The sequence below is a fragment of the Tachysurus fulvidraco genome, chromosome 17 (genome assembly GCF_022655615.1).
Source record: "Tachysurus fulvidraco isolate hzauxx_2018 chromosome 17, HZAU_PFXX_2.0, whole genome shotgun sequence".
Classification (NCBI taxonomy): Eukaryota; Metazoa; Chordata; class Actinopteri; order Siluriformes; family Bagridae; genus Tachysurus; species Tachysurus fulvidraco.
In genome coordinates this window covers 6,506,387-6,528,497 of record NC_062534.1, presented here as the reverse complement: position 1 = coordinate 6,528,497, position 22,111 = coordinate 6,506,387, and the positions used below count along the sequence as shown (strand labels likewise).

General features: G+C 35.1%; 2 long non-coding RNA genes across 2 annotated transcripts; one reads left to right on the top strand and one right to left on the bottom strand.

The window, feature by feature from the left end:
* Positions 1 to 383: 383 nt before the first annotated feature.
* On the bottom strand, positions 384 to 13,178 carry LOC113647679. Its single transcript, XR_003441721.2, has 3 exons — positions 12,973 to 13,178; positions 938 to 1,106; positions 384 to 444 (listed from the first exon to the last, which is right to left on the bottom strand). It is a non-coding gene; the product is annotated as an uncharacterized LOC113647679 (long non-coding RNA).
* Positions 13,179 to 13,201: 23 nt separating this feature from the next.
* On the top strand, positions 13,202 to 15,746 carry LOC113647680. The gene is made up of 3 exons (XR_003441723.2): positions 13,202 to 13,311; positions 13,412 to 13,455; positions 15,690 to 15,746. It is a non-coding gene; the product is annotated as an uncharacterized LOC113647680 (long non-coding RNA).
* The last annotated feature ends 6,365 nt before the right edge of the window (positions 15,747 to 22,111 follow it).

The following is a 22,111-nucleotide window of genomic DNA, read 5'->3' as shown; positions in this document are numbered from 1 at the left end:
CATTGACAGTGACCTTGTTTAGCTACTTCAGTTATCTAGAGTTTATTATAAAAAAAAAGTATAATAATTTTATAAGTAAAATGATCAGCACCTGCTGATGCCTGAGGAAAAATACTCAAGAGGAAGAGCAGAACTTTCTTTAAGACAGGACTGAGGTTCATTTCTGCTCCAGCTCCAGGGTTGGGGGTTTGATTCCCACCTCCGCCTTGTGTGTGTAAAGTTTGCGTGTTCTCCCAGTGCCTCAGGGGTTTCCTCTGGGTACTCTGGTTTCCTCCCCCGGTCCAAAGACATGCATGGTAGGTTGATTGGCATCTCTGAAAAATTGTGTGTGATTGCGTGAGTGAATGAGAGTGTGTGTGCCCTGCGATGGGTTGGCACTCCGTCCAGGGTGTATCCTGCCTTGATGCCTGAAGACGCCTGAGACAGGCACAGGCTCCCCGTGGCCTGAGGTAGTTCAGACAAGTGGTAGAAAATGAATGAATGAATGAAAAAATAAAACCATTGTAAAGATTTCTTTAAAGAGAAACTACAGGTGTAAGATTTTTTCAAGGTATATATTTCTCAAGAGAAAGGATAAACAGTAGGACTACATCACAGGGGTATTCATTAAATACAATCAGGTTCATACCATAGTTAGTTATTTGCTACATTCGTTTCCATGGGCATTTTCTGCACCAATAATTAGGATTAAAATAACTCAATAGATAAATACCATAAACAAATGCTGGAGGCTGTATTAATGTTTTGGCCAATCAAGTAGGGTTTATTTTCATCTTTCATATCACAGATAAACGGAACTTTAGGGAAATCTATCTAGTTTCCTTCATCTAAACATTTAAAAATAATTTTCTAAATAAAACACTTGTCATGACTAACTAAAAATGACTGCATGTTCTGGTAGCATTATCATTGTATTGTATGTCCAATGTGGATATACCTGATATACCTGTCTGTTTACAGAGATGGCTGCTAGCAGTTAATGCTGCTAAAGTGTTGTGCCGTCTCAGAATGGCAGGTCTGTCTCAATCCTCAGCAGGTGGTAAGGGATCAAATGATTGACGAGACTGCCACTTGACCACGGGTAAGGTTACAATTGATGTTAAAATCTAGAGAGTGACAATATATATTCATTGAAAATGTCATCTGCAGAATGTATGGCATTCAAAATCCCCAGCAGGAATATCTGCTCTCCAGAAGTGCAGTCAGCAAAACGTGTGTAATCACTGATCACTGAGCGGGAAAGAGGGGGCATTTATTTACTCACACAGGCAAGTCACTGAAAAAGCTTTGGGAGAATAGTGGCCTTAGTGAAGCCCACTACCACACAAGACACAGCATGACTTTTTATGAGACTTTCTGGGAATTAAGGTTAGGCTATTGGGGATGTTAATGATTTTTATTATCTTATGATTTCAAGTGTATCTAGTCTACCATGTGTCATATAAATTTTGTATGAGATCTAATAAGGGAATGGAATACTATACTGGATCCAACATAGTAATGCAAATTCGTCAGTCCTATAATCATACAATTTTGCACATTGTCACATTTACACTATTCTTACATACTGCTCATGTGTACCTTGCATGTCTAAAATGATAAACAAAATGGAACATACAACCGTAATTTCTATGGTCCCTAAACTTAACTTTTTTACCAGAGGCCAAAAAAATAACCCTAATCTAAATCTTCAAATTAAATGGTCGATGCTTTCTCAACTTATAAAACTTATTAAATAAATACTTTGTTTATACTGATTGAAAATGTGTAATAAGTTTATTTCCAGTTCGTTGGTGGAAAGTAATGTGAGTGTATTGGTAAAAATAGTTATTATCTCATTTCATATCCCTTACTTGCAATAGATTCATCAAGCTAGAGACCCACTGACATCACCAATCTTGCACTTTTTAGTGCCTCGCATCTAAGTAGAGATCCCTGCGGCAGCAATTAGTTAATGTATTAGTTGACATATCGACTAGTATTTGTAATCCCTAATATATACAATACACATTTTAATTTCTGTATAATTTTTGGTATTTTTTCCTGTACCTGTCTAATCTGTTTGATTTTACTCTGTGTTTATGGAGTAATTGACAAGTCAAATTGTCAAATAAAATCTTACCAGGTAAAATTCTTTTTAATGCTGAAAAGAAAAAGAAAAAATCACATCAAACTGTTCTGAGTAAATAATTGTCTTCCTTCTGTTTTAATTCCCTCCTCTGGGAAACATATTAGAAAGATTTTAGAATTTATTCATGATGGTTCTAACTTGGAGCGCTTAGATTTAAAAAATAATTGGACAATAATTATGCTGTGATATTCCGTATAATCATGCAATGGAAATTATTAAGTTCGGCATGCCGAAGTCCGATGCTTTTCTGATCTGAGCTTACTCATATAAGACTCAGACCACATTAATTTAAGACACCACTGTAATTTACATACAGAAATCGGACTGCTTGCAGTGCATTCAGGACATGTTGGAAATACCACGTAGCTGTCTTTATCATGTTGTAGTCAACATTTTTTAAATTAAAAAATGCCAAGCATGAGTATTAACCATTACTGGCTAATAAATATATAGTATGTACTCATAAATACTTCTAATCAATCATTCATTCAGCATACATGCTAAAAGAATAGGTTTATCTGTGTCTTGACATTGACATATTTATCGATTATATGCGCTTACTCAATGAAAATTCTGGCATCAAATCTACACAAACGCCTATACACTGTGTTTACCATTCTATTTTGAGAGAGATACGTAAAGCTTCGATACTTTAAGCTTATAGTCCATTACACACAGTTAGGATGTGTGTGTACCCTTACTCTGGACACCTCATCGCTACTCTTTTCCATGATTTTCCACTCATTCTGAGTGCATTTAAAGAATTGATACATCCTTAATGTGGACAGATTTTCATTGATTTCTGGGTTACAAGCTGAAAGACATAAGACAGCAGAGTCAAGGAAGCATCTATTAGAGTAATGGGAAACACTGCCTCTTTCTGGGTTTCCATTTATTTCAGCTCTGCCATGAACACTTCCTCTGATTACTGTTTGTGTCTGTGTTTCATACAGAAATTAGTCTTGTTTTGTCTTGTTTGTAGAATAAATTAAGATATATTGTGACAGTTTTTGATTTTTCACCATCTCTCCATGTTCTTGGCATTAATCAAATAAATACATGATACATTTCCCACATTTGCAATGTTTACAATCTAAATCAAGCTAAAAGGAAATAATATATAAATACACAAGTGGTTTGTTTCATATATTTATAATATCTTGTTTTTGTTTCTCAATTTGTATTTTAATACTATCCCAATATAACTGGACCATTTTGTACCACAATTTGGACTAACTTAGTGCTTATGTATATTATATAGTTGTCCCCATCAATATAAGGACAATGACACAATTTTGACAATCTGGAAATTATTGCATTAACCGTTTAGGGATTAGAGCAGTTTCTATGTAGTTCCTTACATAGTTAGTCCTGCTGTTTTTACAAGCTCAATAGTAATTGGAGAATTGACTGATAAGTCAGGTGTAACCTGTTTCCTCATTAGTTTTGACAACAAATTAAGGAGATAAAAGTCTGAACTCTCACTAGGCGGTTCATAGAGATGTTGATGCAAAAGACTATTATCTTGTTAATTTTTTATGAAATAATGAGAAAACAGGCCTCAACTGGCCAGTAACCTGCTTACAGGTTTGTCTCACATCTGATGTATCTGCTTTTCCTGATTTTCTATGCTATTAAACTTTACTGCTTATTACTAGCCAAAAAGAGACTCACTGAGTACATCCTAATGACTATTGCACCCGGGCTTTGCTTAAACTCTTATAACACTAAAATTGATTAACTCCATAAAATATATTTTAAGCGCAGCTACTCTGAAAGCAGTTGGCATTGTGTCGACACTGAGCCGTAATTCTCCTTTAAAGAGTTTTATGTGTATAATATATATATATATATATATATATATATATATATATATATATATATATATATATATATATATTATTCCCTTTTTTTAATATAACTGAACTCTGTGGGTGTCATTACCAAACGACTATATCCAAAGGCATAAGTATATTCATGATTCAAGATTCATGCCAGTGAATCAATTAAACAAAAGATTTTCATAAAAAACAGTCTATTATATACTCTGTTCTCCTATGTTTTGCTGTGTAAAGTCAAGCTTTATGTCAGCTCACTGCTAACTGTTTACCTTAGTTCTGTTATGAAAATTTACTAAAAATCTTGGCTCAGCCAAAATAAAGAGACTCATCAAACACGTTGTAATGACTACAGCTCCTGTGTTTTGTCTAGGATCCCTTAGAGCTCAAATTTATTAACTCCACAGGAGATATTTCAAGCACCCAGTTATCAGAAGATTCCATTTGCCTACTTAGTAGCTCTGAAATGCTCTCTCTATCTCTCCATTCTTTTTTTTTACTCTCTCTGCTTTAGCAGGCAGTACTCCTGCAGGCTGGGGATTACACCCACATGTCCTCCTATTTCTGTTATGCATGCAAACGTGGTGGACCACTGCCAGACACTGCCGTAAATAAGAGTCTCAGTGTGCTTTTAGCTGACTGGCAGTAAGGCAATTAGAGAGGTACAATGTCTCACTCCATACTGCAAAAAAGACACACAGTATAAACAGCAATTCCAAATATAGTCCACTATGAAACATAAGAGTGTACACTTTGACATGGGAAATATTGTGAAGCTGAACCCTGTTCTTTCAGCAGTCATCTTGCCAGGAAGTAGGCACTTATACTAATGCTATTTATTTATTTATTTATTTATTTATTTATTTATTTATTTATTTATTTATTTATCTAACTGGCACACAATTCTATTACCTCTGCAGTATGATATCCACACATCTAATCAGCATAGCTCCCTCATCTCAGGAGAATAATATCTCACCTGCCAATAAAATTATAGAGTAGTGTGATTCTAGTGAACAAACTCTCACCTAAGTAGAGCAGCAGAGTCTGTGCACTTGAATAATAATCTACCAGACTTATTATCCGGTAGAACTTAGGAGATTCAACCCCTTTAATCAATTCCTTTGATACAGTATATGTGAGGATATAATTATTGCTTGATAACGGTCAGAGCTCACATGGTTTCTCTGACTTCAGTTTTAAATGCTTTATGATGTTATATATCCTTTTGAACTATGTCTGTTGAATTAAAAAAAAATTCCATCTGGCATATACATTTTGTTGGTCAGATCCAACTGAATAAATAAGAATATAAATACAATGATGTATTTATTTTATTGGAAAATAATCAGGCTTGGTTTGATGAGTCCCATGTGAAGAGGCATTATCAACCAAAAGCACATTAATATATTTCTATTGTCTAATTTATTTTAAATACAGCTAAGACCAGATCGGATCTACTCAACCAATCGGATTTGAGAATTCAATAACAGGGTCAACATACATTTATTGTTTACCATTTACAGTTGTTTGTATTGCAGATGCATTGGGCATTTTCACAAGTGAGCATGCTTTTCACTTAAAACACACACCTGAAGGTAGAAAGTCCCAGAAGAAAGCAGCAATTTAAGGTGGCTACAGTAAATGTCTGGCAAAGCATCTTAAGGAAGAAAACTCAGCAGTGATGTCCTTGGCTTCAAGAACTCAAGAAATTCATCCAAGTATTAAAAATATCCCTCATATTCCGAGTTGTTTTACTTTTTCAATTATCTTTGAGACTGAAAATAGAGGCCCTATATAATGTTTTTTTTCAATTCAATCCGATTCAATTCAATTTATTTGTATAGTGCGTTTAACAATTTCCCAAAGTCTCAAAGCAGCTTTACTTAATTATAAAAACAGAAGAGAGATAAAAAGAAATAAATATATAATAATGTTGTTAATCTCCTTGAATTAAAACTGAAAGTCTACACATCAATCACATCTTCAATCACGCTTAGTTTTAAATCCATTTGTGGTTGTGTAAAGACCTAAATTATGTTCAAATACCTATGGACCAGAATGTACAATCTCAGACTGCTAATTTCAACCTAGTTGTTTCAACTGAGAAAAGTTCATGTTCATACATACAAACAATATAAACACGCTTAAAAATGTTCTGCATGGGAGTGTGAACCAAGAATTACCCAAATTTCACCAAGCCTTACTAACAGCATATGAATATAATATGAGCTCAAATATCACTTATTGAATTTCTTCTTCTTCTTCTTCTTCTTCTTCTTCTTCTTCTTCTATATTAGCTTCATTATATAACTTCTATGTTAACTCTTCGTCTAGATTAACTTTTTTGTCATGCAGGTTGTGAATCATCCTGGAGATCATTGTGTAAATATGCTGTAGAGGAAAGTATCTGAATGCTAAATCTGAGATTTCTCTGTCCTACCACATGTCTGTTGCTAGACAACACGAGTAAATTATTTTCCTACCCTGCAACCGAATAAGCTTTGACATATACAGAGCAGAATTTTAGTCCATAAGCTCTAATATTAGGATTAGAATTTTTTTTAATTGATCCCCCTCCTATCTTTTTGTTTTTACATGATTCTATAAAAAGAGTATTCAGTGCGATATGTACTAAATCGTACATTCAGTTGCAATGTGAAAGTTCTACTTCCTATCCTAATAAGTACAACTTAAGAAACTGCTGGGTACTAACAGGTATCAAAGGACATCTGCACGGGGAATCATATGTGTCATGCTGTGTTTTTTTTTTTTTTTTGAGCTGAAACATTTACTCATTTACTTTGACTTTTACTTTCACTGATTGTAGTAATAACAGTGTTTTTTCTATGCAATATAAAGATGGCAATGGCATCGGATTTGCATGAATGTGTTAAAATGTACTTGTTAATGAATATGTGTATTGAAACTATAGGTTAAAAAATAGCATTCATAGAGGGATGTTTAATTTAGCAACACTATTATTTGAATAGTACAATGTGGACACTTGAAATAATCACCATAATATCTACAAACTGTCAGCAGTGTATTTAAACCATAAACTCTCAACCTCAGGGTCGTGAGTTCATGTGGGAGTGTTGGAGATGTGGATGGGGTTGTGAAAGATTTTTGCCAAACATTATTTACAGTGTAATTTTAAATATATAAGCTTGACTTTTGGAATATTTAAATATAGGTTAGACCTGGCAAACTATAGGTTAGACCTGGTAAACATTATTATTAAAATGTAATTAACCCTAACTCATTTGGAGACCGTGATCCTATTTTATACCAGAACGCAGTGAGGTCATGTCAAGCAGGTTGTCATAGTAATCAAAGCTTTTACATCAGATACTACCATAATTAAGGCACATTGAATAAATTTCACAAGAATAATAAGTGCAGTTTTTTGAAACCAAGGTATTGAGCTGCAGACACTAAAAAATATTATATGTCTTCCATAATTTGCAGTGCATGCAGAGCTAAACTTCACATGGGTGACATTTTAAGTGTTACATAATACATCAGCAGAAATTCTGATGCCAGCTGAAATCCAAATATTTTTAGAAAGTATACAATAATAATAAAAAAAACTCATAGGATACATTCATACATAGGATACACTCATACATAACATGTGTGTGATCTGCATGTCATATTATGCTTAACCATATACTTATCCAGTGCAATGAATACAGAAATGAATGTGTGTTAGCCACAATGCTTTAAAAAAAAGGTGGGGGGGGGGAGTTGGGGGTACATGATTCAATTAAATTCTAATGTATTTATTTCAATTCAATTCTAATTTATTTGTATAGTGGAAATTGTCTCAAAGCAGCTTTACAGAACATAAGCATAACAGAAACATAATACAAAAAAAAAATAATTATATGAGATTGATTAGATTGATATAACACTAAAATTCAAGATAATTTAGTAAAAATGTGTTTGTATTTATCCACAATGAAGCCTGAGGTGACTGAGATGACTGTGGCAAGGAAAAACTTCCTTAGATGGAAGAGGAAAAAACCTTAAGAGAAACCAGACTCAAAAGGGAACCCCATCCTCATTTGCGTGACCCCAAAGCACTACGTGGCTTCAACTAAACCTGATCTCAACTGTTGCTACAGTACCATTTGCTAAGAATTATTTATAGAAGGCAAGGCTCAAAGATCTTGTTAGATGAGATGCACACTTTCAATCTAATCTTCTGAAATTTAGCTGATCTCTAAACAAACTATCAACTTGTATAAACATGATAAATATGCTGGCAAAGTGTCTTGTCTGTAGTCCACATTTCAAATTAGTTCTTGCAGACTCTATGGGTATGTGAATTATATACAGTAATACGTTACTCAGACAGATAATTTACTATACAAAATGTTGGTTTTATATACCACAGTTTAAATGTGGTTTAAAGACATTAAATTATCAAAAAAAAAAAATAAATAAATAAATAAATAAAAAACAGAAATACTGTAAATAACAACAAGAGGAGTTTTTATTTGGACTATATATTACTGAAATTTACGTATTCATCGTAAAATATTTTAATCAGGAATGCTTGATGGACTACACAATCTGAATACACAAGTACAGTATACAGTAAATTAAATATTACCCTTATCAGCATGGCTCTTGTGCGCACCAGCAGAGAAAGAAAATCTGTCATTTACTGTAGGATTCTGAACATGAACTAATTTGTTATTTATTTATGCATTGTGAATAGAATAACTGAGTGCACAATACATAAAATTGGAAATAAAATACACCATGCTAAGGCATTGGTTAAGATGATATTTTATAACTGGGGAACTTAAAATAGATTTACAATGAGGAAATTTATTATTTGATCTTTACTACACAGCCTGTACTCTGAGTCAGTTAAGTAGACACATGTCTCACCTCTAAAACCTTCATTCGGAGGTAAGATTCCAAATGTAGATTCATTTCACTTCATCAGTTTTCTATTATCATCAATTCACTTCATCAGTTCTTTTAATCAAAATATCTGTTGACATCAATATAGTGTCCTTTTCAGTTTTATTTGCAGACTATAAATGTTTTCATTTGTGATTATTTCAGGCCTTAAATTTGATATTGTGTTACATCTACACAATAAACTTGGTTGATAAAATACCTCATAATGTAAAGATAGTTGTTTGAATGAATAATACTCATTTGTGAATTAGACTAGTTACCTAATTTTTTGATTATTAAATCTTAGCAGCTATAAAATATTTTTCAGCAATTTACTTAAAATGTTTGTGGGATTTAATGCTTGGTTTGTGGGTTTTAATTGAATTTGTTTATGGACTGACAATAGACTGAAAAACATTTTGCTATTAAAAAGATGGAAAGAAAAAATGACAGAACAGAATAGTCATACTATTCTAACAGAATAGTACCATTTTCATTACACACACATTCTTGCATTCTCTCTCTCTCTCTCTCTCTCTCTCTCTCTCTCTCTCTCTCTCTCTCTCTCTCTCTCTCTCTCTCTCCACACACACACACACACACGCACACACGCACACACACACACACACACACGTATATATTATATACTGTACATCTGTAATGGTAACCATGTGCCAGACCTTTTCATCTGGCATCAGTGCCTGATCTTGCTAATGCTCTTATAACTGAATAACACATATCCTCCTAGTCATGCTTCAAATCTAGTGTAACAACTTCCCTGAATAGTAGAGATTATCATAAAAGACCAGGGTCCGTATAATGTATTTTCACACTAATGTGTGGTTCAGTGACAAGGTGAAGACAGCTAGGGGGATTTTTACCTAGCCATTGAATCATAATGTAGGTACATATGTAAGCTTCAATATTCCTCTAGTTAATTAGCAAAACATACAATTCCCTGTCCTGACATGAAATACACAGATATTTGTGGAAGCTGTCGTACTGAAACATTTTCACAAGATAGATATAATTTTAAGACTTAAATTTTAAGAATATCGAGTCTTCATCCATAGCATCAATGCTACTCCACACCAACTAAAATGATCGCAGTGAAAATAGAAATGAGTTGAATATTAGAAATACGTTTGGAAATCAGCTAGCGTATACATCAGTGCTCTCTTACTTACAGTAAGAGTTTGAAAAATACACAAAATCAAAGCATTTGAGATTTTTATTAACTTAACGAAAAAGGAATATCAAAGAGGACAAGTGTGACATAATAGAAGGTTCTGGTCATGGGGATTTTGCAAGGAATACTCAGCAAAAACTCTTGAACAAAAGGTAGAATAATCTGTATTTTCCTGCCAAATAAGAGATAATTTCATTTTGATTTGAAGTCTGATATTCCCCATAGAGATATTACATAACACAGAATATGTACACTGAAGCTTGTCCTTTTTGCTGGGTTAACGTGTCTCATGGAACAAAGCCATGCTCCTCTCCAGAGCATGTTTTTGAGCGAATTCAAAATTTGGACCTAATTTTGAAAATAAATACAATAAATAAATTAATAAATTTAAAAAAAATAAATAAATCTACATCCCAGTTCAATTGATGTCTATCACTGAATCATTCCCCCAATGATTAAATCATTGATTTAACAAAATCTTTACTGAAACCTCAACCTCAGGGTACAAAAATATATGAAATGTATCCACATTAATGCTGATAATCTGGTTTATGCTGATAATAATTTACTTATTAACAGTCCTGATCTCTCTATCTCTGTTTCTGATGAAGCCATATAAATAATTATACTTTTTCATTAAGCCACTTTCTAAAAAAAAATGTTTTGACTACCCCGAATTGCCACTATGTGAATGTGTGTAGCTTCACATCCAGGGTGTAATCCTCCTTCAGGTTCAGTTTTATGGGTTATCCTTCAGATCTACAATGACCAACATTAAGAAGTTACTGAAGATAAATTCATCAATTAATTTACGCATGTTTTTCTTAGCAGAAGTTTATTAACAATACCATTGCTCTGTGACAATATTTAATAATTAGCTCGGTATTAAGTTGGCCAATAAGATTTATTTTATGATTAGCTGCCTTATTATCACAAAATACTAACTTTTTTCATGTGTGGATTATTTTTACTTGATTTGACCATAATCTGATAGTGCCGATAGGTATGAATGTTGGCTTCAAAAGTATGTGAGGTAATATAAAATAAGGAAATACACAATTCTGAGCATAGCCTACACTGAAATACAGGGAAAATAGTATTCAATTTATAGCAGTTATCAATAATGTTCATAAAAGTGACACAGTTATTAGTATCAATACACCTACTGTATTCATTAACCTGGGCTGAGAGAACAAATAAATTTATTTAACTCTGTAGTCTTTTATAAGATAACTGTGTAGAGGAGAAAAAAATAAATACACTGTGGCTGCAAGTTGAGGGTACCCATGACACCAATTAAATTTGATTAACATTGAAGTTTAGCAGTTGCAATCCAGCCACATGGTGGATATTTAGAGTCTCCAGTGGATCAGGCAGGTAAACCACAGCTGTGCATCCTTACAGATGGGCATTCATCTTCAAATATTTGCTTTTCCTCTTATGCAGACATCACATATTACATTTAAATTCTGCTAGTAGAACTGAAGAGTTTAGCATGAACCACTGACTGTGAAATGATCCATTCTGTAGCCTCAGATCCCTGTTCTTGGCTGACAGGAGTGGTAGCTGATGTGTTTTTCAGCCGCTGTAGACCTCAAGGTTTATCATGTTTTGTATTCTGAGATGCTTTTTGGCTCAGTCTAGTCTGACCATTCTATTTTGACATCTTTCATCAACAATGTATTTCCACATGCATTCTAAGCATAATTTAGAGAACGAATGCGAGTCCAAGAGATACTAGAAAATCAATATTTTCTAAAGATTCTCAAAACTGCCCATCTGGCGCCAACAAACATACCAGTGTCAAAGTGACAACACTTTTTTTTACCATGTTTGATGTAAGCATTCAATGAAGCTCATGACTTGTAGCTGCGTGATGATCTGCATGTTCCTGCTGCTACATGGGTGGATCATTGCTTAAACTATATGTGTGACAGATAAATGTGTACACGTAATCGCAGTCTTTATCACAAATTTTCTGAGTGTATGATTATAATGACATCTGATGCATTATCAAGTCATAAAGAATGTATTTACGAGTTGAAAGCACATGAACGGCATCACAAAGTCGTAAATACAAGTGGGAAACTCATGATCTTCTTTGAGTTCCGCGAAACTTGCATGACTCGGAAACATTTCAAAGGAAAATGGAGAAAGAAACAGAGATAATTAAAATAAAATATACACCAACACCACACCACTTAGGGGGGTTTAACAGTGACATGTCTTCATCAGGTATTTTTATTTACAATAAGCAAGCAAATTGTCTGTATAAAATATGATAGCATTGTACAATTATGCAAAAAAAAAAAAGCAAACCACACCTAATGATCAATGTTTGATCATTATTTTCTAAAAGTAGAGAACAAAAATAATTTGTACTCAATTAAGTGATGGAACATCTCCATCTTGCTCCAACCAATAAAGTGACGTGAATGCACTTGATGTCATAATTACGACTTCCCAGTTTGTAAATCGAACTTCCCAGGAAGATTTTTTTTTAACACTCAGTTGATTGGCTCAAAATGTCTTCCACTGCCAAGCTTATTACGTTTTATTTTTTTGTTTGTTTATTTTCAAGAGTTATTTAATAGAACCTTAAAAATAAACAGCATTTAAAATGATGAAATCGCAAGCAAGTCGGTAAATGGTACAAGAGTAAATGCTCTCATAACATAGGTAAATGCTGCCCATTGTAATGTATAAAAAATACAACCACACTAGTATCATATTGTAAATGCCTTGTGCATATATAATTACTCTTCAACATTGTATGGGTGAAAGCCTTTAATAACGTTAATGTAATGGCATGCACTTAGCAAGTTATCAATTTAATGGCCTGTTATTGTAGAGTAAGCTGTTCGAAAGGAATTGAATGCTGTATTTTCTCTTACCATGAGTGGACATCCAACAAAAACACCCCAAAAGCAAAATGAATAATATTCCAGTAGATCACAACCTCCAGGATGAGATCAAAGATCTGTGTGTCACGTTTGTACTTTTTAATGCCAGGGTTCACCATCAGGCAGAAACTAACAAGAATAGCCTGATAGCAAGGAGAATTTTACATTGAAACCATGAAAATGTGGTGGAGAAATCATGGTTCAGGGCTGTTTTGTTGCCACGGGAACAGAATGATTCGGCAGAATGCCGGAATATCGATTCCGGGTTGTAGCAGTGAATTTTACATGAAAATTTTCCAGGCCATTTGTTTTGCTGAAGCTCAGGAGCAGGTGAGTTTTAAAAAAGACAATAACTGAATTTAATAAACTGGATACAGATGAATTTATTTGTTCTCAGAAGTATTTACATTAGAAATGTGACATTTCTCAGACAACAAGGCATTAGACATTTCCTGCAGCAGGACAATCACTCACGTAATGTATTTATTTTTTTTTACCATTCTGTGTAAACTCTAGAGAAATTCTAGTGTGTGAAAATCCCAGGAAATCAGTAGTTTCTAAAATACTCAAACCAGCCCATCTGGCACCAACAACTGTTCCACGCTTTTGCCCAATTTTATGTTTGTTGCGAACTTTACAGTAACTGTTTTTGACTTGTAACTGCATGATTTATTGTGTTGCTTTCACATACTGTAAATGTCTGACTGGAAAACTGCATGAATGTATAAAGGTGTAAAAAGTGTATATATATATATATACTTAGTATTCTTCTTCTTCTTTTGGCTTTTTCTGTTAGGGGTCTCCATATCAAATCATCTGTTTCAACCTAACTCTATCCTCTGCATCTTCTACTCTCACAACAGTTACCTTCATATCCTCATTTAACACATCCCTATATCTCCTCTTTTGCCTTCCTCTTGACCTCTTACCTGGCAGCTCCATCTCCAACATCCTTCTACCAATATAACTATCTCTCTCCTCTGTACATGTCCAAACCATCTCAATCTATCCTCTCTGACCTTGCCCCCAAAACCTGAGCCAACCTGAGCTGTCCCTCTGATGTGCTCGTTCCTAATCCTGTCCATCCTCGTCACTCCTAAAGAGAACCTCAACATCCTCATCTCTGCTACCTCCATCTTTGCCTCATGTCTTTTCATCACTGCTACAGTCTGTAACCCATACAGCATATCTGGTCTTACTTCTGTCTTGTTCACCTTTTCTTTGAGTCTTGCTGACACTCTTCTGTCACACAAAACTCCTGACTCTTTTCTCCACCCACTCCAACCTGCCTGTACTCGCCTCTTCATTTCTTTTCCACACTCCCCATCCCACTGTATGGTTGACCCCAAACACTTTTATACACATGTATTCTGATGTATATACTTGGCATTAATTGTTTATTTTGTATATATTTCAGAATAATTTTCTAATATATGCCTTTATAATTATGCCACTATAAATGCTTTAAGACGCATCAAGGGATGGTGTTAAGTTGATATGATTACAAATAAATGACATCCTGTGCCGTAGGGTAATCTTGATTTGTAATCAAACCATGGGATCTGCCTAGATTACAACCCGGGTTACATGTTGTCCTGCTCCACTTCATCTGAATCCTTCTTAACACATTAACAAATTGGCAGAGAGGGATTTTAAACACTGTAAGTAATATACACCGTGTATTTGGCTTCAGGCCAGGAGCTCGTGCATTGCAATTTAATCAAGCTTCTATTCAAGAACATTCTAGAATGTCACTTCCTTCCTGATTTGCTGTATGCCTCGACACTTTCCAATTCAGAGAGCGTAGCTCTGGATTTGATCTGAAATCGATCTCTTCTAAGAAGTAAAAATAGCCGACAGTATCGTTGCATGCTATCTGAGTCGGTCTTGGTGTGTCACGTGGGGTTTAGTGTACACTGCTGACCTGCAACCCAAGAGGACTGTACATGGAAACTGGTGTCAGAGCCCCAAGAATGTCATGAAGACATGACACAACATCATTAAACGCTAGTGCTTTTGGCCTGAGAAGGCAGGCAATGTGTGATTACAGCATGTAACTGGTCTAATGTATATTAAAAAAACAAGGAGAATAGAAAATATAGAAAAAAAATATTGTGTGCACTAGCATTGCTTTTTAAAGAATCATTGATGTGTCTTAAAAGATGAATAAAAGCCACTAGTATCTAACTTCAAATTATCAAATTACATGTGATATTACCAACTAAATATGTAAATACTGTATGTAAGTATGTAAATAAAACATGACCTGACATGCTGTTATAGGAAAATAATCAACAGTCTGTTGGTGCGACGTGGCCCAGTGTGATGAAGCAGCATTACTGGTACCACCACAAAGTTGATTATTTTCCATTTACCACGCATCCTGAGGTGTTTTATTATTTGACTTTTTATACCACTGCAAATTTGCAACCATTTTTAATCATTTGTTAATTCTTCAGTAAGCTCTTTATCAGTATCATGCTGGATCCAAAGACTTTGGTAATTCAAAGCCAAAAATTAATTTATGCATGCTGTACTACTTCAGGACTTGTGGTTGGATTGGTTTCTATCTTTCTGATTCAGAAGATTCACAAAGTATGTAAACATTTGCTATACATTAACTAGTTACATGCTGTGTCAAAACCATAAAACGTTGTACTTTAATCGACATACAACACTGACCAATTGTTGTTCATTCATTCATTCAGTTTCTACTGCTTATCCGAACTACCCAGGTCACGGGGAGCCTGTGTCTCAGGCGTCATCGGGCATCAAAGCAGGATACACCCTGGACAGAGTGCCAACCAAACGCATGGCACACACACACTCTCATTCACTCACACACTCACACACTACGGGCAATTTTCCAGAGATGCCAATCAACCTACCATACTGTACATGTCTTTGGACCGGGGGAGGAAACCAGAGTACCTGGAGGAAACCCCCGAGGCATGGGGAGAACATGCAAACTCCACACACACAAGGCAGAGGTGGGGATTGACCCCCAACCCTGGAGGTGTGAAGCAAACGTGCTAAGCACTAAGCCACTGTGCCCCCCACCAATTGTTGTCATCTATTGTATAAATAAACCAATTATTAAATCCATTTGCCCTAGCACAATGCCTCGTTTGAGCTTTTGAGCTACTATTGAGCTTTCTTTTATTTCATTTTCTTCTTTTCTTTTGTGTAATTTTAGTTAATCATTAAAAATTAGTACAAACAAACTAGTAAGCCAGTAAGAGTAATTGTGCCTACGCTGAAGTACAGTACACTCCCTGGAAATCATTACTGGCAACAATAGGAAATTGCTTTATTTTACAAATGAAATTGATTAATTTTAGGCCGCATTTTATACTGCTCAAAGCTTTGGCATTAACACCATCGAATAAGACGGCCTTCGCCTTGGCCATCTATTTGTCCAATTTATATTAGGACAATGAAAGCAATTTCTTTATGTTATTGCTGATGACTCGCCGTGTTGCATTTTGAGTCGATCCAACAAGACAATGATGAATGCCAGCTCTGTGTTGAATGTAAATCAGCTCAGGAGGATTGTGTCGCATTTAAATATGCAAAGAAGTTACTCTGGGTCAGTCATGGATAGAAACATAGACTCACACTGAATTCTCCTGAGCCATGGCACGTGTTTTTGTTTTGATGCTAATGTACTCAGGTGTATGGTAAAACTATTGCCACTGAAATGACTCATGGGGTTTAAAAATACTGGGGTTAGATGAATACCTCAGTCATGTCATTCAGCAAAGATGCACTGTGGGTCTGTCGAGCTGACAGACATACATCACTGTAAACTATTTTGGTTCAGCATTTACCTTTATGCTTTATTTGGTTCAAAATGACTCAGAGTTGGTGACTTCTACAAGTCAGTCAAGTCTAAATGTTACATCAGTATTTATGCAGGGAAAGTTAGTTGTATTCAGCAATTGGCTACTGTTTAAGTTCCTCCCCATTCTGACCATCAAGGTTATCCAATTCTTTCTTGATTTTTTTTTAGGGGATAGGGTTTCTAAGCTGTATCTAGTGCACTAACTCTGTCCTGCATGATTGAATCCCACAGAAATGTCAACAGTAACCCAATTTGAACACAAATGTTCAGTTTCAGTATTAAATCCTGACTAAAATTCCAATAACAAATGTCTTCAAAGTTTAGAGTTCTATTTCCATAAACGCTTCGTATATACAGTATCTCACAGAAGTAAGTACACTCCACACATTTCTGTAAATATTTTATTATATCTTTTCAAGTGACAACACTGAAGAAATGACACTTTTCTATAGTTTAAAATAGTGAGTGTACAGCTTGTATAACAGTGTAAATTTGCTGTCCCCTCAAAATAACTCAACACACAGCCATTAATTTATAAACCGCTGGCCACAAAAGTAAGTACACCCCTAAGTGAAAATGTCCAAATTGGGCCCAATTAGCCATTTTCTCTCCCCGGTGTCATGTGACTCGTTAGTGTTACAAGGTCTCAGGTGTGAATGGGGAGCAGGTTTGTTAAACTCTCACTCTCTCATACTGGTCACTGGAAGTTCAACATTGCTCCTCATGGCGAAGAACTCTCCAAGGATCTGAAAAAAGAATTGTTGCTCTACATAAAGATAGGCTATAAGAAAATTGCCAAGACCCTGAAACTGTATAGTAACAACTCATACAGAGGAATTTGTTTTGGCTTATCTTTGATGTGGTGAACTTTTCTGTACGGACATGCTTATCACAGCAGGGTCTTAAAACCTGACCTACAAAAAAGAAAGACTACTGAGATAAATAAGTTATAATGTAACTGGTGATATGAACTTGACTCAAATAGACATATCGCAATAGCAATAAATGATTATTCATGACTATTAATTAATTAATTAAAGCATTATGTGATATTTGATGACTATTTCATAACTTTGAGACATGCTGTTACTGGTAACACACAGTCAGCTTATGGACAGTATTCAATGGTTATTTATTTATTTATTTATTTATTTATTTATTTATTTATTTATTTATTTATTATTTATTTATTTATTATAGTATTCTCTGTCTTATTTCTTACAATTCAAGTCAGCATTGGTAAACAACCTCAAGGAAATACTTCAATCGTTGCGGTCTTTATGTCAAATAGTTACATGTCAGGCTGCATCTAATAGAATAAAGATCTGTCCATCATTCCACACAGTGCATGGCTTTTAATAGAGTCCTTGGTTATCAAAGCATAATTCAATCCCTTATCTCATGGCTGAGCTACATAGAGTGTCCATTTCAACGGCCTTCTCAAAACCATTTGTCTGTACAGGCAAGCTGACGTTTAGGATAAGAATGCTGTCTGAAAGACTATACTCCAGCGTTTGGAGTACAGGCAGTGCTGGTAGTGCTTATTGGTGGAATGATTTTGTATAGAAAGCCTTGATCATTTTTGGAACAAATCTATGAAGCAGAATACATGGATTAACTGCAGTGTATGTCAAAGAGTCATTCTATAAATTGGGTTATGAACATGTGTGGGATATAGTTGATAGAATTTTAAATAAAACTGTAATCCCTATTTATTTAAATGCATCATACTACAGATTCTTTATCGAATTGGTTAGAAGGTGTTCATGGGCTAAAAAAAACATTATTATTGAACCAAGAATAACATTTAATTGTTGATATTTTTTTCAAGGTTCGTAGGTTTTCTAACACCGTCTCAGAATAGATGACTACAGTTTCTCTGTAACATGACCACATGCATTTTTGGTTTTTATTATCTTCAAATAGAGAAAAACGAGTGTTTATAGCTGTTATAATGTACTGTAAGTTGTCTGAAGAACATAAGAAAGAAAGAAAACTGACCTTCCGCACTCCGTCAGATCGGCAAAGTCGCTGGTTGTGTTTAAGTCCTTGTTAAAAACCTGTTTATTTATTAGTAGCATGGGGGCAGTCTGAGGGGGCTTGACCTTCGTGTTTTTGCTAGTGATAGGGTATCTTTCATTTATCTTTTATTTTTCTTATACTGTATTGTGGTTGTATGTAACTCTTAAATTAAGTGTTTTATACGACTGTTGTGTGAACCACCTTGGGAAATGTCTGTTGTATAATGTGTGCTATAGAAAGAAAGAAAGAAAGAAAGAAAGAAAGAAAGAAAGAAAGAAAGAAAGAAAGAAAGAAAGAAAGAAAACATAAAACTATAAAAGTCTCAGAGTATGTGTGGAGGTATGTGTCTTTCCTTAAATAACATAAAGGTCAGTGTTGTGGTCTATGAGGGATTGAACATTTTGGCTGTTGGAAAAAATCGACTTTGGAATAGTGACAGTAACTCCGCTTCACATAGGGCCACATCACACTATCATTGACAATCCCTGTCATGTTTTATTCTTTTTGTTCATTCATACATAGGGTTATTTTTCTTGGAAGACACTGTGGTCATGCAAAATTCAATAAAAATAATAGTCTGGGTGGTGAACAGACATATGCTGAGACACCATTGTGAAAATTACCAAGGGAAGTGAAATGAAACTGGTGGCCTGAGCTAAAGAAACGGTTGACCGGAGAAATTGTACCTTGGGGCTGTCTTCAGCTGCCCTCACTCTCTCAAACAGCTCTTTGGATAATGGGATTTTCTATCAAAGTATAACACAGGTACATCTATTCTGACTAGTTCAGCTAATGTTTTTTTTGTTTTGTTTTGTTATATAAAAAGGACATATTCCAAGCTTTTTGGCATCCTGTAGACTACACATCAACCTAATATGATTTTACTGTAGTGATATTTCTGTAAGCAAAGATGTCACGTGGGGGGATTAATGTTCATTATATTTGCATTCTTTATTTTTACTACATCATCACAATGACACTTTAGTGTACCGTCAAACCATCTTGTAAAGCACGCCAACCCGACTTCAGATGGATAAATCATTGTTCAGTTTACAAGAGAACTCACTAAATTATTTCTGTACTTATCCCCACAGTGATAGACAAAGATACAAACTCTTGTGTGTGCCCTTATTTATGGGTAGTAAATGGAGAGGGCTGCCTGGTAATGCCATTTTGCTGTTTATAAACATGTCCATGATTATGGTTAGTGCCAAACAGTAGGAGGAAGATAAGGAAAAGAAAAGAAAGCATGTCACTCCAGTCTCCTATGGGTGTAATTATAACACATTGTAGTCAAATAGCTGAGAACAATTTCAGGCACTCACCATGGAAGAAAATGACCTGCAGCCTTACACCCTTTAATTATCTCAAGCATAATTATATTTTTGATTGTCTACCAGTTCTCATACCACAGCACTGTTGAATTCATCACTATCATTGGTCAAAAGGTATTGATTAATTTTCTTTAACAGCAGCTTTGACAGCATTTCTTCCTGCAAGATTTATTTATTTCATTATTTTTTATTTCCATGCCAGTTTATCCCCTAATTTTGACTTTACTACTTCCGATTTCCCAGCCTTCTCTTCTAGCTGTCCTCTTCCATGAAACAGCTACCAACTGGGGAGTATTAGGGCTAACACCTGCTTCCTACAAAACACATAAAGCTAGCCATATGCATCTTATCAAATTGCTGTGTAGCGGTAATATATGTAGTGGAAAGCATACATGATCTCACAGATGTGCATGATTGGATAATGTTGTTGTGATTGAGAGCAAATGAGTGGAGACAAGAACAGAGAGTCTCCCATCCAAAGGCAAATATACTGTATACATATACGTAAATATTCGTATACGAATCTCCTGATCCCCGGATGGTAGGACGAATGCTTTTCTGTTGCACCACTCGGGAACTGATCTTAAAAACGTGATGCGATATGGTGAGGTTCTTTTTTATTTGGAAGGAGACTCCAGTGTAAACACTTAACTGTAACAGTCAGAGGTAAAGTATATGGAAGGCTTTGCTCTTTCTCAACACCAATAAAACAGCTGTAATTTTTATTTGATTAAATTTACAAGAGAAAAAAAAGGCTGTTGAGGGAACGCTTTAGACTTGCTGTACTGCAAGTGATAAGCAGAAGAACTGTGTTTCTCCTTCCACGAAATTAAATCAAACTATAAATGGGCGTTACAATGTCATTCTTTAATTGCTGTGTAACAAAGATAAATTAAATACCATGCAATGTTACTGAAAAATAACTTCAGGGTGACAAAGGCATCACACCGCCATATTGTTCTAGAATAGCACAATATGTCCTTTCTTTCTTTCTTTCTTTCTTTCTTTCTTTCTTTCTTTCTTTCTTTCTTTCTTTCTTTCTTTCTTTCTTTCTTTCTTTCTTTCTTTCTTTCTTTCCAAATGCTTTAGTCAGATTGTGTATACATTTTTTGCTCACACTTTGTGTTAGGCTAATGTCCACAAGGACAGGACAACGGCTGATATGTACATCTGTTTCTTCTTGAGCCACGAGCCATGCCAATTATCTCTATTCGCTCTCTTGATTTGTTGCATAGTGCCCTTGCCTGAACCAGTACATGACTCCACTAAGGTAAATAGCATAAAGGAGTGACCTGTGTTGTTGAATATCTCTTTCTCCCTGGGAAAGCAGCTGATTAGTTTTGCTGTGTACTGACACGCCTGGGAGTTGAACTACCCGGTGTGAGTAGTGGGTTTCCCAGGAAACCTAGTCAATTCCATTCAGTCAACTAAAATATTTCCGGTTTGAAAAAATGGTATGTTTAAATCAGTTAATTAATTTATTCGTATATAATTTGATCTTTATTAAACATTTTATCCTGGTCAGGGTCATGGTGGATCTAGAGGATATTTCAGAACAGCGTAACAGATATTATGTCATCGGGTAGGCGTGGCCTATTTGATAATCTAACCCTAACCCTATCCCTAACCGTAGTTTTTGGTTATTTATTCGTTTTCAAAAATAGCTTAACTGTAAGATAATAAAGCATAATAGCTATAAAATATAAAATCTACCCATATGACTGTTTTGTCCTTCATTATCCATCGTAGGTGTGCTCTTTTTAAAGAGGGCATTTTTCCAAGACCTCCAGAAACACGCCCACTTTACTTCGTGGTAACGAAACCCCTGGAATTTAGTGAATGCCGGATCTAGGGCCTGTCCCAGGATATTACCTGTTTATAATGAAAACTTGGAATGAGGTAGGAATATGTCCTGGTCCATGACAAGGTG